Here is an 18,776-nt window from a genome sequence, read left to right on the forward strand (position 1 = left end):
AAAAGCTGGTCCAGTCTCGTTATTTCGTTCAGTAGTCGACTCTCGACAGTGCGGAACTGTATCGAATGCCTTTCGGGAACCCAGGAGCGTGGCGTTAACTTGGGCGCCGTTATCTTTTGCCACCTAGATCTCCTGGGCTAACGGAGCGAGCTGAGTTTTATTATATATTTGTTTTCCAATCCGTGTTGACTCTTATAGAAATGATATTCATATTACTTAATGGTCATAATCTTTCTTTTTCCCCTAGTCATTAGTGTTCTGACTGATTTGAGCGGCCCGCCACGAATTCCCGTCGTGTGCCAACCTCTTCATTTAGCACTTGCAACTTACATCCGCAGTTATTTGCTGGATGCATTCCAATCTCTGTCTTCCTACACAGTTTTTGCCCTGTGCAGTTCCTTGTAGTATCATGATAGTCATCACCTCATGTTTTAAATGATGTCCTATGATCCTCTCCCTTCTCCTTGTCAGTGTTATCCACATATTCCTTTCCTCTCCGATTCTGCGCAGAACCTCCTCATTCCTTACATTGTCAGTCCATCTAATTTTCAACATTCGTCTGTAACACCACGTCTCAAATGCTTCGATTGGCTTCTGTTCCGGTTTTACCACAGTCCATGTTTCACTACCATACAATGCTGTGCTCCAAACGTACATTAACAGTAATTTCATAATATGTGAGCATAAAGCTTTATCCCTAATCTGTAGAAAATATCTGCGATATAGGCTTTTCGTGTGCATCTGTCCGACGTCCGTATTTACGAACGGTAATTTCGAATCACCTGCAACACTGCAGAACTCCAGCGAACTGCGATAAATTGCTGTTAGCCACATCAGTTCCAGATGGTTGTCATATGCAGTTCAAAAATTCCATAGGTATTGATGAGGGCGGTAGTCATGTGCATGAACACAATCATGAACGCAATTACACTGCAATCAGCGTTATCGGTTATAGTTCTAACGTAACTCTCATCGTATACAGCACAAAAGTGCAATTAACATTATTAAAAACACTCGCAACGATCACTTCTATAAAGAAAACACACAATGTGAGCAAACACACAATATTTGTAGGCAGACTTTTGTTTGACCATTGCGTATTATTATATCTTGACCCTTGGGTTCGACGGATGTATCAGACCATAGCGTTCAGTCGCTCATGCCTCATAGCTCGTGGCAATGAAGAGTTTCAGGCGGTAGTTCACGTTTTCTCCACTAGATGGTACGTCTTGTCAGTCAGTGTATTCTCGGTTAGTTAAAATGCTTTTCATTGTTTATATTGGTAACGACACAAATTATGGTAGTCTGTCCTGTGGGGACATTAGGTTTCATAATTATTTTGGAACTCCCTGGTAATTTGCTCGAGATGCGTTATTGTATTTATCTCTATACAATACATTACAGTACAATACTGGTACGATAGTCGTAATTTGGTTGACAAATTAAAGTGTGAGAACACAGACACTGTTGCCAGCTTCTTGACATAATGAAACACAAATCACCTGAAGAAGGGCCATTGCGTAATGGCATACAGAAACATGATGATGATGAAATGGAAGGACGAGATAGACACCCTGGTGGTCAGCACATTCAGTGTCGAAACATTTCGAAAAGTACTTTCAAATAACGGCATTGTGCAAAAGTCAAGTGTTTCCATGAATTACTAAGGAATATGGGAGGTGTGGACAGGAGCGATTCCCTGTTGTAAAACTAATGAATAGCCAGGAGCTGCCTGGAAATAATATTAATGAAGTTTTTTCGCCACTTATTGAATGTTGCATGTATCAATGCAGACGTTTTGTACGAAAAACACGGCCGCAAAAAAGTAGGTTATAATTAAATTGCCGTGCGCGGTGGCCGAGCGGTTTTAGGCGCTTCAGTCTGGAACCACGCGGCTGCTACGGTCGCAGGTCCGAATCCTGCCTGGGGCATGGATGTATGTGGTGTCCTTAGGTTAGTTACGTTTAAGTAGTTCTAAGTCTAGGTGACTGATGACCTCAAATGTTAAGTCCCATAGTGCTCAGAGCCATTGGATGCTCACCTTAAACGCCAAAACCGACTCGCTTGTGCCAAATACTTACTAGAATTTTTGCCAATGACGTCGAAGAAAATACCAAGGAAGTGTGCAGTACGTACAAGAAGAGGTCTTTAAAAAGATACACGTTATTGGTGCCCAGAATATGAAGTTCCTCTCAATGAAGACCACAACAACAAACAACTACTCTGTGGATCATCTTCTTTTAAAAATTTCACACTGAAACCGACCCGTAATTATGTAAAAATAAAATATCATTCTCTTCTTTGCTACATTTCATTCCTTCTATTGAGTCCTAATTCACTTTAGTTTGGGTTCATAAACTAAAATCCAAAAAGTATTTTTTTACGGATAGCGAAGACAAGATTCCTCTAGTCACACGACAGAAGAAGCATTTAAGCAATCATTTAAGATAACTCATTTATTATTCCTTCTCAGTTGCACTTTTTAAATTACATCACAAGTTTCGATCACTCTGAATTATCTTCAGATCTAAGTGGTTGCGTCAGTAATCCGCGTAGGAAAGATGGTTTGTTGACGCAATCACTTAGATCTGAAGATGATCCACAGTGATTAAAACATGTCATCTGATTAAAAATGTCCAACTGAGAAGGAACACCTCTCAAGATGATTATGTCGAATATAGTGAAAATTTAAGCAATCATTTTTCTCCTGCGCCGTATGCCAATAGCGCGGTTTCAGGTTTAGGTTCTGGAGATGGTGACGGTTTGCCTCAAACCCGGCCCGCTTCCCACACCCCCCTTCCCCCTCCCCCTGCCCTTCCCCTTTCCCCCTTCCCACTCCCCCTTCGCCCCTCTCCCACCATCACCAACGTACGCAGATGTGTGTGATGACGGTGGTGGTAGGTAGGTAGGTTTGTTCACATTAGTGAATAGTATAACGTCCAAGAAATAGCATTTCAGAAAAATTTAGCCATTAGAAAGCGTACATTCGAAAATTTGAGAAATACGTTTGCCACGCAATTCGTTTAAGATCTATAATAGCAACAGACTCTCGAAACTCTGACAATACCGTAATTTATACAGTATAAAATTAAAGTGGGCGCTCACAATTATCAGTGTCTCATTAAGCATTGATATTGTGAACACCAGTCTGAAAACTACGGCTATAGGAGCGTGTAAATGAGGGTATGGCTGTTTCGTTATTTCTTTCAGTTGTTTCCACGTATGTTGGGTAAAGTCATTCTTTGGTTTATGTCACTTGGTGGAAGGTCTTTCACTTTCTGTTTCCCTTTAATGTACCTTCTGTGATTAGCCAGTTCTACCTGTGAACTCAGGGACCGTTTCACATTTATTGTTGACAGCAAGCAGGTTGCCAACGGCCTTGCCGCAGTGGTAACACCGGCCCCCGTCAGATCACCGAAGTTAAGCACTGTCGGGCGGGGCTTGCACTTGGATGGGTGACCATCCGGTCTGCCGAGCGCTGTTGGCAAACGGGTTGCACTCAGCCCTTGTGAGGCAAACTGAGGAGCTACTTGATTTAGAAGCAGCGGCTCCGGTCTCGTAATCTGACATGCGGCCGGGAGAGCGGTGTGCTGACCACATGCCTCCACATCCGCATCCAATGACGCCTGTGGGCTGAGGATGACACGGTGGCCTGTCGGTACCGTTGGGCCTTCCAAGGCCTGTTCGGACGAGGTTTAGGTTTAGCAGGTAGGTTAGCCTGTGAATATGCGCGTTTACCTAGCTGGAATATTATCGGTCAGACTGCTAGCCTGTACACGTGGGTAGGCCTTCAAACAAGCAACTGCGAAGTAACGTGTTAAACGTAGCTCATAGAATTCTTTACCATTTTCGAGGCTTTAGTTTGCATACTGCTCTATTCTCCGAAAGTTAGCTGTGAGTTTTGGAAATAGAAGTACGTGAAAATATAAAAGCTTCAACTAAAAATTTTTTTGGCAATTGCAAGAAGTTTTTTAACACCGAATATAAATTTGTTAGGAAGTCTTATCTGAACGTGTTTGTATAGAGTGTAGCGATGTCTGGAAGTGAAAGATGGATGATAAACATTTCAGACAGGAAGGGATTAGAAGCTTTTGAAATGTGGTGCTAAAGAAGAATGTTAAGATTAGATGGGTAGAACATGTAACTAATGGGGAGATACTGGATAGAATTAGGGAGAAAAGAAATTTTTGGCACGACCTGACTAGAAGCAGGGATAGGCTGTTAGAACATATTCTGAGACATCAAGGTATCACCAGTTTTGTTTTGGAGGGACGTATTGAGAGGTAAAACTTGTAGAGGGAGACCAAGAGGTGAATACAGTAAGCAGATTCAGAAGTATGTAGGTTGCACTAGTCATTCGGAGAGGATGAGGCTTGCACGTGATAGAGTAGCATGGAGAGCTGCATCAAACAAATCTTCGGACTGAAGACCACAACAACAACTCGGAACCACCACTTTATCCTGCTCCTTCCACATCCCTGCAAAGTTCCGCGAGGAGATCCCAACCTCGAGCGCATTGCTGCGCACTCTTTGTCGCTCTGCCTGACATGGAGCTAGCGAGTGCCCTCCTGTTTTACCTTGAGGCCCGGCTCCCAGACGTGGCAGCGCCGCCCACTGGTGACGTCACGGCCGGTCCTCGCCCACAGCGTCTCGTGGGCGCTGGCTGTTGCGGAGGCGCCGGTCGCCTGGACCAGTGGCTGCGTCAGGGGCCCAACACTGACCGGTTACTGACCGCGCCCACGGTTCTGTTTCCTGACGTTTGCACTTCGGTTGCTTGTAACAGATGGATCGTCGTTCTCAATTAATGGCCCGCTTCGGACGAGAAGACTTTACATTAGACCTGACTCTGACAGTTTTCAAATTAAATATACAAGTAGCTTTAACGAGGTGGTTTTACTTCTCTCTCTCTCTCCAGCACGCGTTTTGAACGATTAATGAGTTCTGTAATTTAAATAAATCCATCTGATGATGGATTTATTTAAATTATCGAACTCATTAAAACATTCTATTCTGTAACCTTTTGGAATGAAGCACTAAAATAGTTTCTCGTTCCTGTTGCTACACAGTGGCACATCTCGAATAAACCGTTTGTACAAATCGTATATATCGTTCACTACAAAAAATCCACGAGACGAAGAAGGTGTAATCTCCAAAACGTGTAGCGGGAACATGAATATATCTGACTACGTAGACATTTGTGTACTTGAACTGCTTTCTGAAGTCAACAGTTTTTTTATTTTCGGTAAACGCCCTATACCACATTAGGGCATGTTGGTTCAGTCCGAAAATACAGACGATAAAAACAATCTGGAATCCGTGCGTCAAGAATTCGTCAGTGTTGTTTACATTGTACTTTTATGTATTGTACTGTACCTTAAATTTTATCTTGTGTTTCCTGTTGCTGCCAATCAATTTAAGTTGTAGGTCTACAATAAATGCAGTATGCTACCTGCAACACAAGGATGCTTAGACAATAACTGCGTCTTAATTTTGGACTAAACTAATATATACCGGTGCCTCTCTCCTAAGAGTCGTTAGGTGTATTTTCTCTGGTGTTTCGCCAGATATTTGCAGTTACGTTTTTGCATTGCGCAGCTGTATTCAGCCCAAACATTTACTGAACACGTCTTTCATGCGACGTCCAGAGAGCATCGGTTTTGATCCAATTACAAACAATATTATTTTTAAATCGGAATTTTACGTGCCAGATCGATAGAGCACTCCCGAATTAGCCTAATCCGATATTTGAGAGGGGAGGGGGAAAGGTATATATACTCCCTGAAATATCTAGGTTGATCTACATTTACATATATACTCTGCGAGCCGCCTTGCGGTGTGTGGCAGAGGGTACTTGTGGTACCATTATCTTTTTCAGCCCCTTTTCTGTTCCTTATACGAATGACGTGTGGAAAGAATGACTGTCGGTAAAGGACCAAGGAGGAAATCTCTATGTAAACAAGAATCGTTCCGATGCTTAGAAACAGTTGGTGACGTTGTAGTCGACAGTACGCTGCTAAACGACTGCTGGAGGCAAGCTATAAGCACCAAGCTACCTAAATCGCGCTCAAGTGTGATTACACTTTTGGGTGCGTTCATGCCATTAGTTGTGGCAGTAACGATGTTTGTCACAATTGAACAGTGACACTGATAACATCTACAGAAGTTTAGGATATTGAATTTCCGCACATCGATAATGAATCTGTAGAGACTGTATCCCGTCACATATTGTCAATACACTTCCTTAAAAGAGCCATAACGCTAATGGATGCTACATTCTGCCGGAACATCACGAGAAAACTGACAAGTATCTAATTTTAAATTTTCTAACTGTAAATTGGTATGGTGTGACTCACTGGGAGACCTGCCACGCTAACTGGAACAAGGTTTTCTTCCTTCGCGCACAATGGGACGTTTCCTTCTGTAAGTGTAGGACTCGTGCCCTAGCTGTTTCTGTTGGTGTAGGTGTGTAATGTGTTGTTATGTTGATGATGATGATGCTGCTGCTGATGATGATGATGAAGGTGAAACCCGGTACCAGCGCATGGGCAACTTATCTCGAGTAGCACCAAGGACGCCGTCGGGCTAAGGTCCCAATCCGAAGGGCGGATCATCCCGTGTCACATGGCCTCACTCTCATGAGAGAATGTATGGTTTGGAATTTTACCCAGACCAGTGACGCAAAGTCTGGCGATCAGAAACGGTACGCTACCATCTCTTCCCTTACCGGCCAAAACTAACCGTGAAAATTTCTGTCACCCCTTTTCGAGTCGGCGTTTCCAGAGTCAAGTCCCATCGCATGAGCTTGTGTTGGTGACCTCAGCTATGGTGGAAAGTCGCCTCTTATTTGATTCAAAGATTTGCAAGCCGGAGAGGAAGTTACGAAAGGTAAGTTACTAACTGAAGTGTGTTTATGTTTCAATATAGTCTAATACATTTGGAAAGCGCGTGGTGAATGGCAACTACGGGCCATTTCAGTACTTTCGAATAAATTTTAGAGTGTGGTCGTTTCAGTGTGCCTCGCCAAAGATGATCCACGTTTATTTACACGCTTTGCAAACCTGTGTACAACGAATGGATGAGGATACTTGAAGCCAATATCAGTAACCTCCTTTACTTTGCTTCTTCGCCCCCATTCGAAAAAGACTTCTGTCCCCCGTCCCAAATTCTTTTTCTTTTTGTTATCTACGTGAGATCGACGATGTAGACAACAGAAGTATTGAACAGACTACCTATCACGAACATCGGTTCTCTACACTTTCCCAACTGCTCTCTAAGAGAACAAATTCGCTGTTCTTCCGAAGATTCCACTTTGTCTCCCAGAGCATATCCATTACTTCTTCGTACGCTCTGACTACTTAAGATTCAAGCAGCCGGCCACTGAATACTTTCCATGTCTGCTATCAAGCGTATTTCATATTGACTGCATTTACTGCAGCAGTACTCTGTACCAGGTATAGTAGATCAGTGAATGACGATTTCACAACAAAGATCAAAGCCCCGCGTCTACAACTGTGACTAATTATAGCTATTCGCAAAGAATCACCAGTTATGCACTGGTAATCTATTTAAATTATTACATATAAGCCTGCGAGAAGAGATATAACTGCAGGCAAATACACTCGAACACAGAAAAAGGACGCACCACTAACGAGCTATGCAGATTGGTCGCAAATTGATATTCTCACACGTATCGACGGAAAAGGCAAAATTGTAAACTTTCGCGGCCGATGTATGAATGTGTGACACAACACTGCTACTTCACCGCGCAAATAGCAAGGATCGTAAACAGAGGACATGTCGATACCAGGGCGTAAAACCTTCGCGAATTTGATTTTGTGTGCTCAGTTTGACAGTAACTACGCCTCACAAACAGGCGCATGAACAATATATGCAAATGTCAGCATTTGAGAGAGGACGTGTATTTGAGCTCAAAGAAGTCGGTTGGAGTAATCGGCGAATCTCACGATATTTGAATTGGAGCGATGCTATTATTCGACGATGTTAGCGGGGCTGGGTGAACCATAGCCTAACACACATTCAAAAAGTAAGCGGTCGACCGAGAGAGACGACAGAATGAGAGGCCCTCAGGGCCCCGGAGTCGTCATTATCATCGATCCGACGTGCAAGTGGTGCTTCAGTGACCACAAGGATCATTAATAGGCGGCTCACAGGAAGGGGGCTGAGCTCACGGCGCCCCTTGCGCCGACTATCTTTGACCTCTGGACACCAACGAGCCTGTCTACAGTGGTGTCGGGCACATTCAGCCTGGAGTCTCAGTGACAGGACTAGAATTGTCTTCAGCGATGAGTCCCCCTTCAAATTGAGCCCCGATAACTAGCAAAGACGTGTCTCGAGACGCTCAGGACTGCAGTGGAATACCAACCTGACTGTCGCCACGGAGAATAAAAGTAAGCTCCGCGGCTGTCGCCCGCCATATGGCCCAACAACCGTGAGTGATGGTCTGGGTTGCCATCCCCTTTAATAGATATGACGCCTTTGGTTGTCATCCGTGGCACCCTTAAATCACAGCGGTACATCTGCGATCTTCTACGCCCCGTTTTGTTGCCCTTCGTGGCAAACCATCCTAGGCTTGCATTTTAGCAAGAGAGTTTCTATTGATTTTCTTCGTGCTCGCAGGCCCTACTTGGCCAACAAGGTCGCCGGATCTCTCTCCAATTGAGAACGTTTGAAGCGTCATGAGCAGGGCCCTGCAACCAGCTCGGGATTGTGACGATCTAACGCGACAATTCGACAGAATTTGACACGACATCACTTAGGATGACATCAAACAACTCTATCAATCAATGCAAACCTAAGGACCAAGGTGGACCAACGCGTTATTGACTCGATCGATTTGTGAAGATCTCTTTTGAACAAATCATCCAATTTTTCTGAAATTTTAATCATTGGTTTGTTTTTACAGATGCATGATAGCTACCTATCTCTGACTAGCTCGCGGTTGGAGGCGCCATGTCAAGGATTGTGCGTCCCCTCCCGCCGGAGATTCGTGTGTGTGTGTGTGTGTGTGTGTGTGTGTGTGTGTGTGTGTGTGTGTTGTTCTTAGCATAAGTTACTTTAAGCTTAGGAATCCGTCTCGTTCGGATAACTCCGTCGTGGTGCGTTGTTTTCTTTTTCCCTAAAGTGTATATTGTAATTCATTTTTATTAATGAATGGAATTTAATGGAATTCTATGAGTTTCCGTTAGACGACTTGAACAAAGCTGTTTTGTGATGACACGAGTCACTGAAAGCTTATAACAACAGATAGAAAAAACACGGAAAGAGACTACAAAAGTTACTACAAAGATTGACAGTGCTTCATGCAATTGGAAAAAAAAGAAAGTTACAGTCCGAGACTAAACTATTGCAAGGACCTCTTGTATAGCATAAAATGAGTGGGCCACAGGGAATCCTATTAACGTATGTTACAGAAACCTATGGTTTGTAATGAGATTTCTCAGTCCTATTGGTAGTCCGTCGAAAAATGAAAAAAATGGTTCAAATGGCTCTGAGCACTATGGGACTTAACTTCCAAGGTCATCAGTCACCTAGAACTTAGAACTTAAACCTAACTAACCTAAGGACATCACACACATCCATGCCCGAGGCAGGATTCGAACCTGTGACCGTAGCGGTCGCGCGGTTCCAGACTGTAGCGCCTAGAACCGCTCTGCCACCTCGGCCGGCGAAAAACGAAACTGAAGCTACAGTGCAGTTGAGAGTTCCCCAAGTGTCATTTCCTTTTGAACGAGTCCATATTATGCCAGCACGAGAATGTTAAGTAAATTTAATTAATCCACGAAAGAAGTGGCTTACAAAACACTTATTCGGCCGGTTCTTGATTATTGCTTGTCAGTCTGGAACCTTTGCCTGGTTGGATTCATACGAGTAAAAGAGACAGACAAGATCCAACGAAGAGCGGCGCGTTTCGTCTCGGATCTCTTAGTCTGCACTACAGCTTTGCGCCGAAATGCTCCACAAACTCCTGTGGCAGCCGCCGTAAGACAGGCGTTGTGCATCACTAAGAGGTTTAGTCTCGGAATTCCATGATAGTACGTTCCGGAAAAATTCGGGCAGCATGTTACTTCCTACCACAGACGTCTCGTGAAAAGACAACGAGGAGAAAATTCGAAAAATTAGATGTCATAGATGTTTAATTCAGATTTTCTCATTTGCTCATCACTTTAATTACCGTCTAATGTTACTAGTAATTTACACCTTTTAGCCTGAATTAAGTGTCCTCGTTTTGCTGTGATGTCTTACATCCTCCGCGTTTTTCACACTGAATGATATCACCTAACCACAGGGGGTCTTTAAACAAACAGTACGTCGCAATGTCTTGGCTGCCTAGCGTGGGAACCATCACAAGGTGTCGAACGCTTTGCGACCTGTGAAGTCAACGTGGAGTTTCCGACCACAAATATTTTAGCCGTGCGTTTCCCGACCTTCAGAGGGTGCAGCAACATAGGGAAGCCTCTGCTCATGGTTTTCATGTAAGAACATCCCCTTTACATTTTATCCAGGCTTAGGAACTGACTATGCACATAGTAGGACCAAATAGGCACGTTTTTAATTGTATTTTATCTTTTTTCTTTCTACAACATTACTACGTTACTTCTTATTTCATGACTTTTAATTTCTCACTCAGACATCGATAGACTTTAATGATCATCTTAAATCCCCCGACCCGTTACGCAGATCTTGACAAAAAGTTCAAAATAATTATAAGAATGTATGAAGAGGACCAGTGGACTCTTTTAATTTCAAATGTATCATTTACTGCTTCCTTCTTCGCATAATTTTTTTAGAAAGTATACGTTCGGTTCCTCAGGTTTTATTGAGCGGTTAAGTCATTCCACATTTGAAATGGTGGAATTTCAAATATATCATTTACTGCTTCCTTCTTCAGATAATTTATTAGACAGACTAATGCTTCTTTTATTGAGCGGTAAAGTTATTCCTCATTTCAAATGGTGTACCAGGATGTTCCATCCATAGATTTTCCATGCACTCTGCGAATTTCATGACCTTTCCTCCAGTGGGCGTTACCTCCATTATTACTAGTCACACTCCAACAACACTTTCCGGTGGAATATGTGCGAGCGCAACATACATGCGGTAAAACAGTCGGACTTCTTTCCTCTCTTTGTTAAACTGAGTTCTTTTATCTTATTCCACAGACATTGGTTGAAATCAAAACTGCAACCGGAAAGGGATATTTTGCAAAAAACATGGCTTTTATCGCTTTAGTTGTAGCCTTTCCAAAGTCTAGCACTGCAGTTTTCGTGACTGTGCAGGCATTTTATTTTTCAGTCCAAAAAAAAATATTTCCTGTGTATTTTGACTTTTGTCAAGAAGCAAAGTAAGTAAAACGGGAAATACCTTCGTCTACTCTTCTGTGCTACCACTGTCTACGTGCATGGTGTATATTTGTTAGAACTATTTCGAACGAATGTCAAATGTCCCGTGCATAAGAACAGTTCCATTTTCATTCAGGATTTTCTCCGCTTCTTCAGAACCGAACACCAGGATTCAGTTAATTTCAAGATATATCCGCTCACTGGAATATGAAAACTAGTGTCAGAGCAAACTAGTGCCGTTCTGGATCGTAGTAATAGCTTCCCTTCTTGCTTTACACAATACATTCCTTGTTTTGTCGTAATTTGACATATTTGCGACGAAATGTAAAGCTTTATCTTTCAAATCAAATTTGGAAAACAGGCATTGTCTTTTCTTAGTGGACTTTCTTCCTGCAGTTGCGCCTTGTTTCTTATTCTGTCCATCTGCTTCATAAGGTGGGTAAAAACGTTGCTGCTCAGCCATGATTCTGCCATTTGCAGATTTTAAACGGCCTCTGCACTTATTCCCTTTCGGAAATCACGCACAACCAGTTCCTATATTCATCACATTTTCTATGCAGCCTTTAGCGATGTTAATAGTAATATTTCGGTCTGAATAGCATCATTTATCTCAATGAGACATTTCTTAGCTCTTTTTTTCATCGGTGTTCTTACTGGTTTGATGCGGCCCGCCACGAATTGCTGTCGTCTGCGAACCTTTTCATCTCAGAGTACCAAGTGCACCTTAATTATTTGCTGGATGTATTCCACTATCTATAGTTTTTTTTAGTTAGATAATAAATGAAATATCAATCTTAGACTTTTTCCTTGCATGGAGACTTCAATGCAAGTATAGACGACGATCACATGGAACAACACAAAGAGTCTATTTAACAAGTTTATTTGCGGGCCATCTTCCGCAGCAAGCTTAGAAATACTTGTTTTGTAAATAAAACTGCCTTTTCCTGCTGTTACTTAATTTATTTACCCCAGACGCGTTTCGCCCTTATCTTGTTCTAAGGCATCATCAGTGGAATCTATACCGATATAGTTTTGTTAGTTTTAGATTATTAAACAGTTCACGTTGCGATTTTTTATGTAAAAAAAGTAATAACTTACGATTTGCTGATTCGCGTTTCGTCTCATCTGGTCTGCAGGTCTCACTACTACTTTATTACTGACATATAAGCACAACTTTGCGTTCTGACCTCCTTCACACTGTTCACCATGTTTCTCCTTTTTCGTGGTGTACTATTGTTCTTTTGCCACTCGATATAACTATTTCGTCGGACACTGCTTTTAACAGCGTTAATATTGCAACTCCATTTCGTGTTTTCTTTTGTGGCATGTTTACCTACTTGTTGCCAACCTAACGAAGTGTATGTTCAAGACTAACTTCTATTCATGATGTTTATACTGTGTGTGTGTGTGTGTGTGTGTGTGTGTGTGTGTGCGAGAGAGAGAGAGAGAGAGAGAGAGAGAGAGAGAGAGAGAGAGAGAGAGACCCCTCCACAGGATTGAACCTGTCAAATCAGCTGTCACCAAAGCTTTCAATCGCTAGTACACAATACAATTTAGAAGTTAGTCTTGAACATATACTTTCGACCAAGGCTCCTACATACTGAGATTCGGTGATTATAAATGCTGTAGAAATAAGAAAGTCCGAGAAAATTCCAGTCGTGACAGCAGATATAATCTTAACGGAAGCGAGCTGTCGACGCAGAGAAGAACCAGATATATTCGTCTCAATGTTTACGCCACGACGGTAGCGGGACACCACCAGCGACATACTGACACCATGTGCGTCAGCAGTGGGCAATCACTGGACTATATAAGGCCACCACAGCAATAGTTTGACAATCAGTTGCTCCTGATAAAGACGATGAGGTAATCTTAGAGGTGCGGCCATGCCGCTTATTGTGTGTTAGTTCGGACGGTGCAAGTTCCGCCACGCGATCTATTGCCGCCAAGTTTTTTGTGTTCGCGAAAAATGTAACTATATGTTTATGCAGTCTAATTTATTGCATTCTTATGATTATTCCCCTTTATTTATTTGTTGCCCCCTCCCACCATTCTCTTAAACATCCTTTAATCATATAGCCGACATGAAAATTGGCTACGAATCATAAGGAATCAGATACGGTAGAGGCAGCAGGAGGCAACGTGGCTGTCGACCTTACTATGAGCGTGAAGAAACTGAAGTAGATAATGACGACAGTGAAAGCGACGAAGAAACGAATTGCACTAATGGAGACCCTATGTTTGTTGAATATCGTAAAAACCGTCGAAATTGATTGTTTTTCCAGAATAACTTCTTCAGACATTACTGATAGTATTGTAAAATATACTAATATTGTCAGAGAGGTCAAAAGGAATATCCACCCAGATGGTCATGAAAGAGACTATAACCCTATCAATAGAGTTGAGGTATTGGCAGTTTTTGGAACGTTGCTTCTGGTGGTTATAAAACCGGGAAACCCTACAAATTTGTCGGAATTCTTCACTGCAAATAGGACTGGACTCACCATCCTATGAGCCAACAGTGAGAATCCCTTCCGATTTCTGATGTGATGCTTCCGATTTGATAACGTGAAAACTAGAAAAGACAGGGTAAATATTGAGAAGTTAACACCTATTCGGAAATGTTCACCACATTCGCTGAAAAACTGTCAAAAATCTTATTCCCTTCGCTAATTTACGATAGTAGACGAGATGTTGGTCTGCTTTAGAAGGAGATGACGATTCCTTCAGTGTATGGCAAATACGGAAAGAAAGTGTATTTACGCTGTGTGGGACGCGCGTTTTTTTTATACGTGCGACACAGTTTTCTTCTGTGGGAAACAAATATCGGGCTCCTTTAACACGTCAAATAAACTTTGGTATGCATCTGTGTGATTAGCTGACCCAATAAAACAGTCAAATCGTAATATTACAACTGACAACTACTTCAGTAGCTATCCACTTGCAGTTATTTCCTAACAAACGGTTTGACTTTCTTAGCAACAAAAAAAGAGAACATCTGCTGTTTGCCATATACAGGGTGATTATAATTAAAGTTTCAAACCGCTGTATAAATAACACCACGGGTCAGAATGACGTCAAATTGCAACGGAATATTATTGGAGAAGAAAAAAAAATAGAGTGAAAATGTGTCAAAATGCGTAAATGAAAACACCTGTCATGCGCACGACCCATTGAAGTTGGTATAAACACGCCGGGTACACGGCTTTTCCTCCTTTCGCCTCTGCGACGTTCGCCATGGCTGTTTCAATGCTGGATCGCGCTCTACTTGTAAAGCTGTATTACAAGAATGATGACTGTGCACACGTCGCTCTGCAGAAGTTCCGTACACTGAAGGGTTTGAAGAAAGGCGTTGGTTCGATGACTGCCGTGCGTCTGGAGAAAATTATTCGGAAATTCGAAAAGACGGGTTCTTTTGTTGTGCAACCTGGTAGAGGGAGAAAACGAATTGATTTGACGTCCGTGGAAGCAGTGGCCACAACAGTGCAGGAGGAGACGAGTGGTGGTGTGCAAACGTGTTGTGCACGGAGAATTGCCCTAACATTGGACATACCCGTGAGCACGGTGCGTAAAATCCTTCTTTGCTATCCATTCAAAATTACTCATGTGCACGAGTTGATTCCTTTTTACCTGCCAGTAAGAGAGACCTTTGCTTTAGAATTTCTTGCTCGCATGGAAGTGGACAATGATTGGCCGTGGAAGATTTTGTGGACAGACGAAGCCCACTTCTGTCTGACAGGATATGTCAATACACAGAATTGTCGAACATGGGCAACGGAAAATCCACGCGTGGGTGTGGGTATATGGCATTATTTATCATGGGACTATATTTTTTTCGAAGAGACAGGTGCTTCCGGTCCTGTTACTTGTACCGTCACTGGTAAACGCTATGAGTGTCTTTTGCGCAAGCACGTCATTCCAGCTCTCCAACGGCGTGGATGTGTGGATGGGATCAATTTTATGCAAGATGGCACACCTCCGCACGTTGCAAATCCAGTTAAGCAGCTGCTGAAGTGCCATTTCGGAAATGCTAGAATTATCAGCCGCCATTTACCTACAGCCTGGCCGTCCCGATCACCTGATCTTAACTGGTGTGACTTCTGGCTGTGGGGCTATCTGAAAGATGTTGTGTTCAGTGTTCCGATTGCAAACTTAGGTATATTGAAGGCGCGCATTGCGCAACACATTCTGAACCCGGAAACACTTTGATCAGTTGTGGAACATGTTGTTTCTCGATTTCAACTTTTTGCAGAAAACAGTGGACAGCATATTGAACAGGTTTTGCGCCAGTTACATGGAAATTAATAATCCGATCTGATTTTGATTGATGGTTTTTTATGCGGTTTTTGGCCTCAGGACAATTAAAAACTGATTTTTCCCATCCAGTGTGATATGACTTTGCCGTGGTGGATGGGCTTATGTAACTAACAGTATCACACCTGTACATCCATGCACACTGAGCAGTACTGTTCGATTAACGTCTAACGTACACCTTAGGCATTGTTGTATGGGTCATTTGTCATTTATTGTCGACCACTATTAAATTATCACGCTTACAGCGCCATCTATTGCTACATTTTGTAACTATTTATTTTTCTTCTGCCACACGTTTTCCCCCTTCTCCGATAATATTGCGTTGCAATTTGACGTCATTCTGGCCAACGGTGTTATTTCTGCAGTGGTTTGAAAGTTTAATTTTAATCACCCCGTATATGAGAGGAACGTTTGTAAAAACCACTCCACGAAAGAATTCTTTCCATCAGAGCGCTGAGAAAGAAGTGTGTGAAAACTGGAGGTTTGTAATTGAAATATTGCATAGTACAAATTTAAGAAGATGCAAATTGTTTTGTTTATTGTATAAGTGTTGTTTTACAAAATTAGGGCTGTGGCACGAGAGTTCCTGGGAAAATACAACTTTTAAGATTATTTATATTGCGTTGTAGGGTAAATTTGGTTTCTTGTTCCCATTTAATACTTTTCCTCTTTTTGACATGTTGTCGAAGTATGGTTGCTGTTGAAAGTCTGATGGTCTTTCGCTATTTCTTGTATATGACATTTTTTAGGATGTTTCTAGGCAACAAAGTAGGGGGCCCAAATTACTTCTAGTAGGTTAGGACCAGTATAAGCCCTGAAAGTTTATGGAAGAGGCTGCAAATCGCTATATATCTATATTCCTGAATTTATTCTCCACTCCTAGGAAACTTAAAATTAAATTAATGTAACATACTAAAGCCAGTATTTGACATAAACGTTAACACTGCAAAAAGAGAAGTACAAAAAGTGTTCATAATTTCGTTCCCCGTAAAAGTTCTCGAAAATACAATTAATTTAAATGTTTTTTTCCATTATAACATTTCCAAACACTTTCATTATTATAAATCACTTGAAGGCCATGAATGAACAATGTTTTAAAGTTATTTCCAGCGTTCTAATCATGTCTCACATTTGAATTTGTATGTCTGGGTAGAGAGGAGCGAGTTTCGTGATAACAAATCAAGCATTTTGTGCAACAAATCCAATTCTCTCCGCTTACAATTTCACATAAGAGAAAGTAAAATAATTTCTATGAATAGCAAAGAAAATGAATTTTTAAATAACAGTTTCAAATTTCGTCCTCGGGACGAAAATAGGAAGTACAAGGGGGACAAAATTACGAAAACCCCAGATATACAGTATTGTAATGGCCGCTAGAACAACATAGGCCAACCGTCGACAAGAGCAATTACACGTCAGAAACAACAATTGCTGAAATAAAGCCGAATATTTGAACACAAGCCAGTGCTCACGCTGGAAACAGCAGGGTGTTAATTTGACAGCTGCACTAACTCACCTCAGTGTAAAAGGATGTATTGTCTTTTACACGGAAGCTAAACGTTCTGCACACAGCAGACCCTCTCAACAAAACTATGGACCGAGATCACGCATGCACGCAGAGTTAAACATTTCATACCAAATGTGGAAATCGAAAATTCCCAGGGTGAAGAAACAGGGGGGGGGGGGGGGGGGAGGAACGATATTACGGCCCGTTCCCTTAATTTTTGTTGTGTAAAAACTTTTTCAACGATTTTGTTATACACTGAAGCGCCAAAGAAACTAATACAGGCATGTCTATTGAAATACAGAGATATGTAAACAGGCAGAATACGGCACTTTGGTTGGCAATGCCTATATAAGACAAATAGTATCTAGCACAGTTGTTAGATTGGTTGTTGTTGCTACAATGGCAGGCTATCAATATTGAAATTAGTTTGAACGTGGTGTTATAGTCGGCGCACGAGCGATGGGACACAGCATTCCGAGGTAGCGATGAAGTGGGGATTTTCCCGTACGACCATTTCGCGAGTGTACCGTCAATATCACGAATCCGGTAAAACATCAAATCTCCGACATCGCTGCGGCCGGAAACAGATCCTGCAAGAACGGGACCAACGACGACTGAAGAGAATCGTTCAATGTGACGGAAATGCAACCCTTCCATAAATTGCTGAAGATTTCAATGCTGGGCCATCAACAGGTGTCAGCGTGCGAACTATTCAGTGATACATCATTGATATGAGCTTTCGGAGCCAAAGGCCCCATTCTTGTAACCTTGATGACTGCGCGGCACAAGGCTTTACGCATCGCCTGGGCCTGTCAACATCGACATAGGGCTGTTGATGACTGGAAACATGTTGCCTGGTCGGACGAGTCTCGTTTCAAATTGTATCGAGCGGATGGATGTGCGCGGGTATGGAGACAACTTCATGAATCCATGGACCCTGCATGTCAGTAGGGGACTGTTCGAGCTGGTGGAGGCTCTGTAATGCTGTGGGGCGTGTGCAGTTGGAGTGATATTGGACACGTGATACGTCTAGATACGACTCTGACAGGTGACACGTACGTAAGCATGCTGTCTGATCACCTGCATCCATTCATGTCCATTGTGCATTCCGATGGACTTGGGCAATTCCAGCAGGACAATGCGACATCCCACGCGTCCAGAATGGCTACAGTGTGGCTCCAGGACCACACTTCTGTGTTTAAACACTTCTGCTGGCGCCGGCCGGAGTGGCCGTGCGGTTCTAGGCGCTACAGTCTGGAGCCGAGCGACCGCTAAGGTCGCAGGTTCGAGTCCTGCATCGGGCATGGATGTGTGTGATGTCCTTAGGTCAGTTAGGTTTAATTAGTTCTAAGTTTTAGGCGACTTGATGACCTCAGAAGTGCTCAGAGCCATTTGAACCATTTGAGCCACTTCCGCTGGCCGTCAAACTCCCCAGACATGAACATTATTGAGCATATTCGGGATGCTTTGCAACGTGCTATTCAGAAGAGATCTCCACCCCTCGCAGTCTTATGGATTTATGGACAGCCCTGCAGGATTCATGATGCCAGTTCCCTCCAGCACTATCTCATACATTAGTCGAGTCAACGCCACGT

This window comes from Schistocerca americana, chromosome 2 (genome assembly GCF_021461395.2).
Source record: "Schistocerca americana isolate TAMUIC-IGC-003095 chromosome 2, iqSchAmer2.1, whole genome shotgun sequence".
Taxonomy (NCBI): domain Eukaryota; kingdom Metazoa; phylum Arthropoda; class Insecta; order Orthoptera; family Acrididae; genus Schistocerca; species Schistocerca americana.